Here is an 11,371-nt window from a genome sequence, read left to right as displayed (position 1 = left end):
AGGGTATTAACCGACTGCCGATTGGTTTGCATGTCGTATAATGCAATGTTGACGTTCGTTTAATGCATGTAGTCGGCATATCTAAATGTGCCCTTATTGTGCTTTCACTCATACTTATTAAGAGAGCTCTCCATAGTATCCCTAACAAATTGAGGACCCCCCTCCCCTACAAACGTGTACATTGTGTACTTCCACAAGGATTTGTACACTGAAGCAGCAGAGTAATACTATACCAGCTAAATAGATGGGATTATTGCAGAAAATTTATATTTTGAAAATCCACAGCAGATTTCACCCTGTATAATGCAATCTACGGTACAGCCGCAACAAAATCTACAGCAAAATACTCTTGTAACCAATGGATTTGTTACAGATAGCCTGAAGATTTCTTGTGAAAAGAGGTGCAGCCAATCTTCAACTGTGAACATATCCTTATGCAGGGACGGACGCTGACAACTTGGGGACCTTTTGCAAAAAAATATGTCTGTGCCCCTCTCCTTTTATGATGAAAAAGGTCCAGATACACTGTATACTACAAAAAAGCAGAACTGTACAACCTGGTGTAAAAATTTCAAAAAGGCCCAGCGCTTCAGTATATTTAGTGAAAACAAAGAAGTGGATTCTTTAGTAACTCATGAACTATATTACAAGCATGAGAAAAGCTCCATTGACCAGGACCACTTTTACATTTTATTACTGAAATGCGGTTTCTTGTATATTATAATGCATTTGGAGATACATACACACAGTATATACTGTATATACAATAATTATTGTGTTATACAGATTAAATTCATGTGTCGTGCCTCGTACGTTTATCACAAATACAATGAACATATGCAAAACGTGCCACATACATGCCAGTTACACGATAGACACATGCCACATGCACACCACTCACACTCTAAACACATGATGCTCACACACCACTCACACACTAGACACATACAGTAAAGGCAAAATAAATCTTTATACTTGTGCAGCAATAAAAATCTTTACATGTAAAATCCACATCATCATTTCACTTCTTAAAAGTGCACACAGTGGGGGAGATAATCAAAAACTGTCTAACAGAAAAACTGGCTTAGTGGCCCGTAGCAACCAATCAAAGCTCAGCTTTTACTTCTCACTCTGCTCTGGTAAAATGAAAGCTGCACTCTGATTGGTTGCTATGGGAAACTAAGCCAGTTTTGCTGTTAGACAGGTTTTGATTGTCTAGCCCCAATGGGTCAGAAGAAGCTTAAAATGGAAGAGAAATCCCGTTTCTTGACTCTGATAGAGAAGGGGGATTTGGTGATTGCTGTAGCTAGAGTTCTGGGCGTGTAGAGAGAGACAATTTATCAACTGAAGCGGTTGTCAGCATCTTTGCCTCCTGGGATGGTACAGCAGAGGAAGTCAGGCTCTGGTGCACCTAAGACTTCACCAAGGACTGATAAGCTTCTGAAGTGTAAAGTGATGTCAAAACCTTCTATAACCACCGTTGAACTAAAAAAAAAGTCCCCACGCTCCTCCAGAATGTTGCAACTAGGACAATTTGTCACCACCTGCAGAATAACCTGGGTTTACCAAGTCGCCATGCCTCAAATAAGCCCCTGCTCACAGCAGCAATGAAGAAGAAAAGGCTTGTATTTTGTAAGAAACCTCAAGATTGGACATCTGTAAATTGGAAGATTTAGTGTCTATTTCTATTTCTATTTAGTGTCTATTTCTTACACATTCCTCACATGTAATAAAGTTGTCAAACACTCACAAATCATGCACACGGGAGTGATTGAAACATAACACCGAGCAGCTGTAACTACTCGGTGCTCGGCCCGAGCATACTCGCCGAAAGGGTTAACAGAACATACTCGCTCAACACTAATGTTTCGTGATGAGAGCACTTTTAGGTTGGTCAGGGAAGGCTCAAAGATTGTGCATCGTCCGAGTACCGCGTCACGTTTTGATACGAAATATACGGTTAAGACTGTTAAAAACCCTGACAGTGTGATGGTGTGGGGAGCATTCACTGGAAGCATGAGCAGGGCAGCTTTATACTTCCTTTCCAAGAACATAAGTATAAAAGCAAGCAGTTATATTATTAATGTTTTGGAAGAACATTTGCTTTATTTTTGGGTCATTTATCAGTGTGATTAATTATGCATGATAGAGCCTCTTCCCACAAGGCCAAGGCCATGAAGCCATGACAAAGTTTCTCAATGACCATAATATTAACATTTAGAGTTGCCAGGTAATTCCACTGACCTTAACTCCATGGAAAATGCCTGTATTTAATGAAAAACAAGGTTCAAGAGACATGACCCAGCAACAACCATGATCTAAAGGAGGCGCTGAAGACACTGTGCGTAATCATGGATTCCACATACTTCATCAGCTTTGCTGAATCCATGCCTAAACGACTGCAGATGGTGATAAAAGGGTGACATGACGAAATTCTACTTGTAACGAAATATCCACAATAAAACACTTGAATGTGTAAAGATTATTTTTGCACTGTATACAGCAGCCACATACTAAACACATGCAGCATTTGCTGCTCAACGAAGCCACGCCCACCTTGATTAGGTTCCTCCACTAAACCATTTACCCGCTAAGCCCCGCCACCTTGTTTAGTGACTGCCTATATATTTGCATTGTCTTTTAGCACTATAGCTAAAGCCCTGCACTATAGCTATCTATCTCTAGTTCCCCTTTAGTTAGTGGTGATATGGGTGGTGTAGGAGAGGTCCTCAGTCCCCTCTAACTGAATTATGGCCCCTCCCCAACAACAGTCATATAACCCCTAAACAACTTAACCTCGAACAATTAGACAGTGGTGGAGTTTAAAGGGCCCCGTGTATTAGTGGTGCCTGAGCCTGCCTAACAATCTACTTATTGACATTACTGGTCTCTTCTTGTTTCTTCTTCGTGCAGCAGTGCAGTCCACCAATCACAACACAGCTCCTGACCTGAGCTGTGCTATTAAGGTAGAGGGGGTGGAGTCAGAGAGGAATTACAACTCTCACACTGGTTGGCTGTTTTGCAGCCAGTCAGTCAGGCTCAATAACTGCAGCAGCACCGCTCTATAGTTTTACCACCCGGGAAAGAGCGGTGATAGCAATCAAGTGACCAGAGCAGGCAATGATCTGCTCAATCTGAAGTGAGCTGCAATGGTTCAGGTTTTGTGACTGTGTGGCGCCCCTGAGGGTTCGACCGCCACAGGGATGCTGCACTTCTTTAATGGAATGTAGTGTTCCTCCTCTGAGGTAAGAACAGTGTGATAGTCATGACCCAACCTTTGCATCCAACACCACATTTCTCCACCAGAGGGAGCTAGTATGCACTAGGTGCTGCTCCCCTGGTTACAGGGAAACTGGGGAACCAAGAGTTAGGGGAACCAGTTAGTGGATGAGGGTGGAGGACTTACAAGTTAGTTACACTTTAGATTTCATATTTAATAAAAAGCCATCTTTGGTCTTGGTCGGTCTTTTGCTGGTCCTTGATAGTCAAGGTCTTTCGGCTGTTCTCTGTGCTGTCATATACTGTGTGTAAATGTGACCTCCCTCCCGGAGCGCAGATCCTGTGTGGGCCTGCACCGGCAAGGGACACAGCCCTCGTACCTTAGCCTTGGGACGAGGGGCAGGTTGTAGACGAGAAAATGTCTCAACTCGGCCAATGACCAGGACCAAGAAGTCCCGGAGCTCAAGAGTGTGGCTCCACAGCAAATGTATCCCAGGCAGGATGCAGACGGAGCGGAGTACGCCACCTGTCCTCGCCATGCTGATATATTCAGAGGGACTCCGGCTGCAAGAGGGGTACCGACACCCGACCTTGCTACTCTACGCTCTGGTCGGGAAAGCCTGGTAGGCCCAGAGGATCCCACCGGGTATCGGACGGAGCGGAGCTGCCACCCGTGCCCTTGTTCTGAGAGAAGCTCAGAGGGAGACCCGGCCTATTTGCACACACACGGACAGGAAAGGATTTGGTCTGTAGTTCAGGAACACTCTGGTGTAGGGTCCCGATTGAACGCTGGACTTACTCGGAGGTTGTCGGACCCCCGTCTCTGGTGACCGCAGGACTCCGCGAGGAGCAGGGAGTCGCCTTCCTTCTGCCATCTCTAAAGTGAGTAAAGCCTTGGAAGTTCACCCCTATGGCCTCCGGACTGTTTATTCTGCGCCACACCGTGCGACACGGTATCCGTTCTCCTCTACTACTACCCCCTCCATCCTGTCCCTCTGCCCTGAGGCCTTGCTCCGCCTGTGGGGAGTAGTAATAACTTTGGCCGCCATAACACCATGCCTCAGCGGACTGCAGCGGCACTGGTGGCCCTTCACCAGGCACCACAGGTGGCGTAGTCGTTAAATCAGCCACTCAACCCGGATGAGCCCACACCATCTCTTTTAATGTGACGGCCCTGAGCACGGGTCGGGTCCGGGCCATGGCTGCACCCCATCTCTCCATCACAGGACCCGACTCCGAGTCCCCCATCACCCAGGGTAAACTAAAGGGCTTTTTTGAGCATGAGGCGTCACAACTGCATCACCAATCTCCTCAGTTGTCCAGAGAAGAACAGTGAACAGTTATCAGTAAGTGAACTGCTGCAATGCAGTGCCTGCCAGGGCCCACCAAAGGATCCTCCAGTCCTCTGGTGGGCCAGTCCGATGCTGGGCCACTCCCATAATAATTCAAATGAATCCAATTAATGTATTATGGGAGTGGCTTGTCCAATTGTTTTCCTTGTTCTTATTTAATGTGCACATTGTAGATTCAGACTGAAGTCAGAAAAACCACTGGTGGAAGCGAAAAGTAAAGAAACACGTGTGAAACAAACCAGAATATATGTTACACTTTAGATTCCTCAAAGTAACCCCCTTTTTCCCTTGTCTTTCTCTAAAACAGCTTCATGTGGCAGTCACCAGAATAGTTTCCCAACAGTCTTAAAAGAGTTTGTGTACGTGTGCTTAATGTGTAAAGGCATGTGTATATTTCTTACACATGTGTACATACACAAGAGGGGCATAAATGGGGGTCACAGGCACACATCCTGAACAGGGGCTGTTTTCTGTCACTGTCCACCTGTGGCACACATAATGAGAGTTGTCCACCTGTGGCACACAATGATAATGGGATGATCTATATTAAAAACCATAAAAGGAGAAGAACGTTTATCCCCCTGACAAGATAATGGCGATGCTTTTAAGTTACAGTATTCATATATCTAAAAGCATGCAGCAGCGCACAATTACCTTAAGTTTATGGTTGTTGTACAGATGGTAATGATAGAAAATTGAGTAATCCAAGATGAGCCAAGAACCTGTGCAGAAATACACGTTTCATCACAAAGGACAAAGTGCTTGGGTAAGTGTTATGCATATTTCCTCTTTCCTGCTAGTATTAAAAATATTATGCATAAGGTTCATATCTGTAATATTTCCAATACTGCTTTTGTAATGGTGTTCAGGTGGTGGCATCACAAGTTGTCACATGTCGGTCACAAATTAATGTGTTGCATACTTTACTCATTGTGTTTATGTTCATTCAGTTATTTAATGTTGTTGAAAAAAAGGAGATCACAGACATGGCACAAAACTAAAGTCATTTCAAATGGCAAGTTTAGGGCTTTAAGAAACACTAAAGAAATCAAGATTAAAAATGTGGTACTCAGTAAGGGTAATTTTTTTCAGACCAAGCAGAGGGAAAAAATTATGGAATCACTCAATTCTGAGGAAAAAATTATGGAATCACCCTGTAAATTTTCATTTCCAAAACTAACACCTGCATCAAATTAGATCTGCTCGTTAGTCTGCATCTAAAAAGAAGTGATCACACCTTGGAGAGCTGTTGCAGCAAGTGGACTGACATGAATCATGGCTCCAACAGGAGAGATGTCAATTGAAACACAGGAGAGGATTATCAAACTCTTAAAAGAAGGTATATCATCACGCAATGTTGCAAAAGATGTTGGTTGTTCACAGTCAGCTGTGTCTAAAATCTGGACCAAATACAAACATGGGAAGGTTGTTAAAGGCAAACATACTGGTAGACCAAGGAAGACATCAAAGCATCAAGACCAGAAACTTAAAGCAATATGTCTCCAAAACAGGAAATGCACAACAAAACAAATGAGGAACAAATGGGAAGAAACTGGAGTCAATGTCTGTGACCGAACTGTAAGAAACCGCCTAAAGGAAATGGGATTTACATACAGAAAAGCTAAATATAAGCCATCATTAACACCTAAACAGAAAAAAACAAGGTTACAATGGGCTAAGGAAAAGCAATCGTGGACTGTGGATGACTGGATGAAAGTCATATTCAGTGATGAATCGCGAATCTGCATTGGGCAAGGTGATGATCCTGGAACTTTTGTTTGGTGCCGTTCCAATGAGATTTATAAAGATGACTGCATGAAGAGAACATGCAAATTTCCACAGTCATTGATGATATGGGGCTGCATGTCAGGTAAAGGCACTGGTGAGATGGCTGTCATTACATCTTCAATAAATGCCCAAGTTTACATTGATATTTTGGACAGTTTTCTTATCCCATCAATTGAAAGGATGTTTGGGGATGATGACATAATTTTTCTAGATGATAATGCATCCTGCCATAGAGCAAACACTGTGAAAACATTCCTTGAAAGAAGACACATAAGGTCGATGTCATGGCCTGCAAATAGTCCGGATCTCAATCCAATTGAAAATCTTTAGTGAAAGTTGAAGAAAATGGTCCATGACAAGGCTCCAACCTGCAAAGCTGATCTGGCAACAGCAATCAGAGAAAGTTGAAGCCAGATTGATGAAGAGTACTGTTTGTCACTCATTAAGTCCATGCCACAGAGACTGCAAGCTGTTATTAAAGCCAGAGGTGGTGCAACAAAATACTAGTGATGTATTGGAGTGTTCTTTTGTGTGTTTGTTTTTCATGATTCCATAATTTTTTCCTCAGAATTGAGTGATTCCATAATTTTTTCCCTCTGCTTGGTCTGAAAAAAATTACCCTTACTGAGTAACACATTTTTAATCTTGATTTCTTTTAGTGTTTCTTAAAGCCATAAAGTTGCCATTTGAAATGACTTTAGTTTTGTGCCATGTCTGTGATTTGCTTTTTTTCAACAACATTAAACAACTGAATGAAAATCCTCTGAGCCCGGTAATTCCATAATTTTTGCCAGGGGTTGTATTTGGTGTAATACTGACTTCTGTATGATAGTTATTTGTGGCACGTGGAAGCTCGTCTAAGTTTGAGGAGTATGCTGCTTCTCTCTCTTACTATTGGCTCTTGGTGGTTGCGATAGGTAGGAGCTTTCTTCATTTTGTCTTATGAAATGTCAGCAGGAAAGTATGATATTTGGGAGCCATTTTGTGGAAGACTGGTCTCACTCCAGGTCTTTTTGCTGGGGAATTCTTTTATGATGTGTTGAGAATGCAGAGTTGATTTAAGGGTGGGACTTGCAGAGGTGATACCTAGGAGAGTTAGCTGGCGCCAAGTCATTTGGATGTGGGCCATTGCTTGTGTGTCATCCCTTCACACAGAGAAAATCCCTGAATTGATTTAGCAGAGAAAGGGAGCAACCAGTGACAGAAAGATCCTCAGGAGCGAGTGTCCCAGAAAGGAGAGACTTGAGCAAGGTGCTGTTAATCTATTGCTGAGGCTTTTGAGGAGATAGACGTGCTATCTTTGCTGGATTGCTAAAGAGAAGCTGCTCAAGAGAAACAGTAAAGAAACTGGTTTGCCATGACTGCAGAGTTCACCGCAAGTATTACTACTGTAGACTAAAGCAGGTGAGAGATAAGAAACTTACCTGCAAAGGAAGCTGTATTACTACTTGCGAGAAAATTGCATTGCCGTTCTTACAAGGCAATGGTTATTGCAGATAGAGACTTATTTACTTGCTGCAACTAATACCGTGTCTCCCAAAAATACCTACCTGTTATTACAAAATAAACAAAGCAATTCCTAGAGTATAAAAAGTATAAATGAATGTTTGTCGCATACACATTTCCACATACTTTTAAAAACCTCCTGAGGGGGCAGGAGCAACTTTTTGAACACACACTTTAAATTTGGGTCAGAAACAAAATGTGCACCATTTAGCACAGCATTACTTTCAGCAACATTATAAATGTGTTTTCCAGATAGCTCAGGGTTCATTTAGCTCCTGTTTACGTTGATATTCGTTTTATAGTACTTAAATGCTCTTCCTGCTCCTAGGTTCCTATCTGATTTTAATGTATCTACATTGTCCATATGTTTTTTAACCCCTTTACCCCCGAGGGTGGTTTGCACGTTAATGACCAGTCCAGTTTTTTCAATTCTGACCACTGTCACTTTATGAGGTAATTACTCTGGAACGCTTCAACGGATCCTGATTCTGAGATTGTTTTTTCGTGACATATTGTACTTCATGATAGTTGTAAAATTTCTTAGATATCACTTGCGTTTATTTGTGAAAAAAATGGAAATTTGGCAAAAAATTTTGAAAATTTTGCAATTTTCAAACTTTGAATTTTCATGCCCTTAAATTATAGAGATATGTCACACAAAATAGTTAATAAATAACATTTCCCACATGTCAACTTTACATCAGCACAATTTTGAAACCAAACTTTTTTTTGTTAGGGAGCTATAAGGGTTAAAAGTTGACCAGCGATTTCTCATTTTTACAAAAAAATTTACAAAACCTTTTTTTTTAGGGACCACATCACATTTGAAGTCACTTTGAGGAGCCTTTATGACAGAAAATACCCAAAAGTGACACCATTCTAAAAACTGCACCCCTCAAGGTGCTCAAAACCACATTCAAGAAGTCTATTAACCCTTCACGTGCTTCACACCAATTAATTGAATGTGAAAGGAAAAAATTAACATTTTACTTTTTTTGCACTAAAATTTTATTTTAGACCCCAATTTTTTATTTTTACAAGGGTACCAGGAGAAATTAGACCCCAAAAGCTGTTGTGCAATTTCTCCTGAGTATGCTGATACCTCATATGTGGGGGAAAGCCATTGTTTGGGCGCATGGCAGGGTTCGGAAGGGAAGGAGCGCCATTTGACGTTTTCAATGCAAAACTCTCTGGAATTCACAGCGGACCCCATGTTGCGTTTGGAGAGCCCCTGATGTGCCTAAACAGTGGAAATCCCCCACAAGTGACACCATTTTGGAAACTAGACCCCTTAAGGAACTTATTTAGATGTGTGGTGAGCACTTTGAACCCCCAAGTGTTTTGCAAAGGTTTATGACGTAGAGCCGTGAAAAACAAAAAAATATATATATTTTACACAAAAACTATTTTTTTGCTACAATATTTTTATTTTTACGAGGGTGCCAGGAGAAATTGGATCCCAAATGTTGTTGTGCAATTTCTCCTGAGTACGCTGATACCTCATATGTGGGGGAAAGCCATTGTTTGGGCACACGGCAGGGCTCGGAAGGGAAGGAGTGCCATTTGACCTTTTCAATGCCAAACTCGCTGATATTGACAGCGGACCCCATGTCGCGTTTGGAGACCCCCTGATGTGCCTAAACAGTGGAAACCCCCCACAAGTGACCCCATTTTGGAAACTAGACCCCTTAAGGAACTTATGTAGATGTGTGGTGAACACTTTGAACCCCCAGGTGCCTCACAGAAAATTATAATGTTAAAAAAATTATTTTCACAAGGGTAACAGGGGAAAGTGGACCTCAAAATCTGTTGTCTAGTTTCTCCTCAGTATGCTGATACCCCATGTGTTGGAGAAAACTACTGTTTGGGCGCATGTCAGGGCTCGGAAGGGTAGGAGTGACGCTTTGGAATGAAGACTTTTATGGAATTGTCTGCGGGCGTCATGTCACGTTCTCAGAGCCCCTGATGGGCCTAAACAGTGGAAATGCCCAACAAGTGCCCCTTTTTGGAAACTAGACCCCCAATGAATTTATCCAGATGTGTGGTGAACACTTTGAACCCCCAGGTGCCTCACAGGAAATTATAATGTTGACTTGTGAAAATAAAAAAAGAAAACATTTTTTCCACAAAAATGTTAAAAAATATATTTTCACAAGGGTAACAGGGGAAAGTGGACCAGTTTCTCCTGAGTACGCTGATACCCCATGTGTTGGAGAAAACTACTGTTTGGGCGCATGTCAGGGCTCGGAAGGGAAGGAGTGACGCTTTTCAATGCAGACTTTGATGGAACGGTCTGTGGGCATCATGTCACGTTCTTGTAAAGGACATATCGATATTCATGCTATAGTTACTTTTATAGTTACTTCATTTTTGATTGCTTGCTTCTAAAATCATGTTATTATTACTCCGTGCATAGCATACATTCTTTTATTCTTTTCTCCGGCTTCACATGCAATTTTCTCACAGGAACCTTTTCTCTCAAGAACATTCTATGAAACACCCTGCTCCTGTTAACTAACTAGTCTGAGCTGGGATGTATAACCTTGTAACTTTCCATCATGTGCCGAACTAACGATAATATGACCATATGTGTGTTTCCGTAATAATTGTACTAACATTGGTTTAAGCCTGTAATATGGCTGTAGGTGATTGGCTATTGATATACTCAAACAATATATAATGCTAAGTAGAATAAACGGGGGTTAGAGATTCTCCGGATCCTCCCATACAGAGCTCTGTCTCCGTCTGGCTTTCTGTTGAATTGCGCAATCAACTTTGTAACATAATAATTTGACACTCACTAGGTCAACCGTGAAGGGTCATTGCTGCCCTCCCTCAACATTCACACAGCCCCTGATGTGCCTAAACAGTGGAAATGCCCAACAAGTGCCCCCTTTTTGGAAGTGGTAGCTGATTTTTGAATTATATAATGTAGTGTCATACGTCAGTTGTGTAGGACAACCTGGCGAACACTACACAACTGACGTATGACAACCTGACGAACACTACGTCAGTTGTGTAGTGTTCGTCAGGTTGTCATACGTCAGTAATTAATTTAGTAGTGCATGGAAGTATGGTACTTTTTGAAGCATTCTTTCATGCACAGGCCAGGTTTGTCGGGGCAGGTGTCACATTGATAAATGGTGTCCTTGCGTATTCCCCTTTTATAACACACTCTGCACCTCTTTTGTGACTTACCTTTTTTTGCGACTTGAGGGATCTGCCACGGGAAATGCTGGCCTGGTACAATTCTTGGTCCTTCAGTTCCGGAAGTACTGGGGCCCGCTTCGTCACCGCTGCCAAATATCAGGGCCTTGATAACTGTCTCCTAGAAGTGAAGGTACGACGCAGAAGTCTGGCCTGCACATTGTGACAGAAGAAAAGCGTTGTGCATTGCCATCTGTACAAGGTGCACTGCCAACTTCTTATACCATACCTTGGCCTTTCTCAAAGCACTGTACGGCTGGAGGACTTGATCAGAGAGATCAACTCCCCCCATGTACTTG

The sequence above is a fragment of the Phyllobates terribilis genome, unplaced genomic scaffold (assembly GCF_046119375.1).
Source record: "Phyllobates terribilis strain yellow unplaced genomic scaffold, ASM4611937v1 Scaffold_4__5_contigs__length_816908805, whole genome shotgun sequence".
Taxonomy (NCBI): domain Eukaryota; kingdom Metazoa; phylum Chordata; class Amphibia; order Anura; family Dendrobatidae; genus Phyllobates; species Phyllobates terribilis.
The sequence above is the reverse complement of the archived record's forward strand: the minus strand, read 5'-3'. Positions refer to the sequence as shown.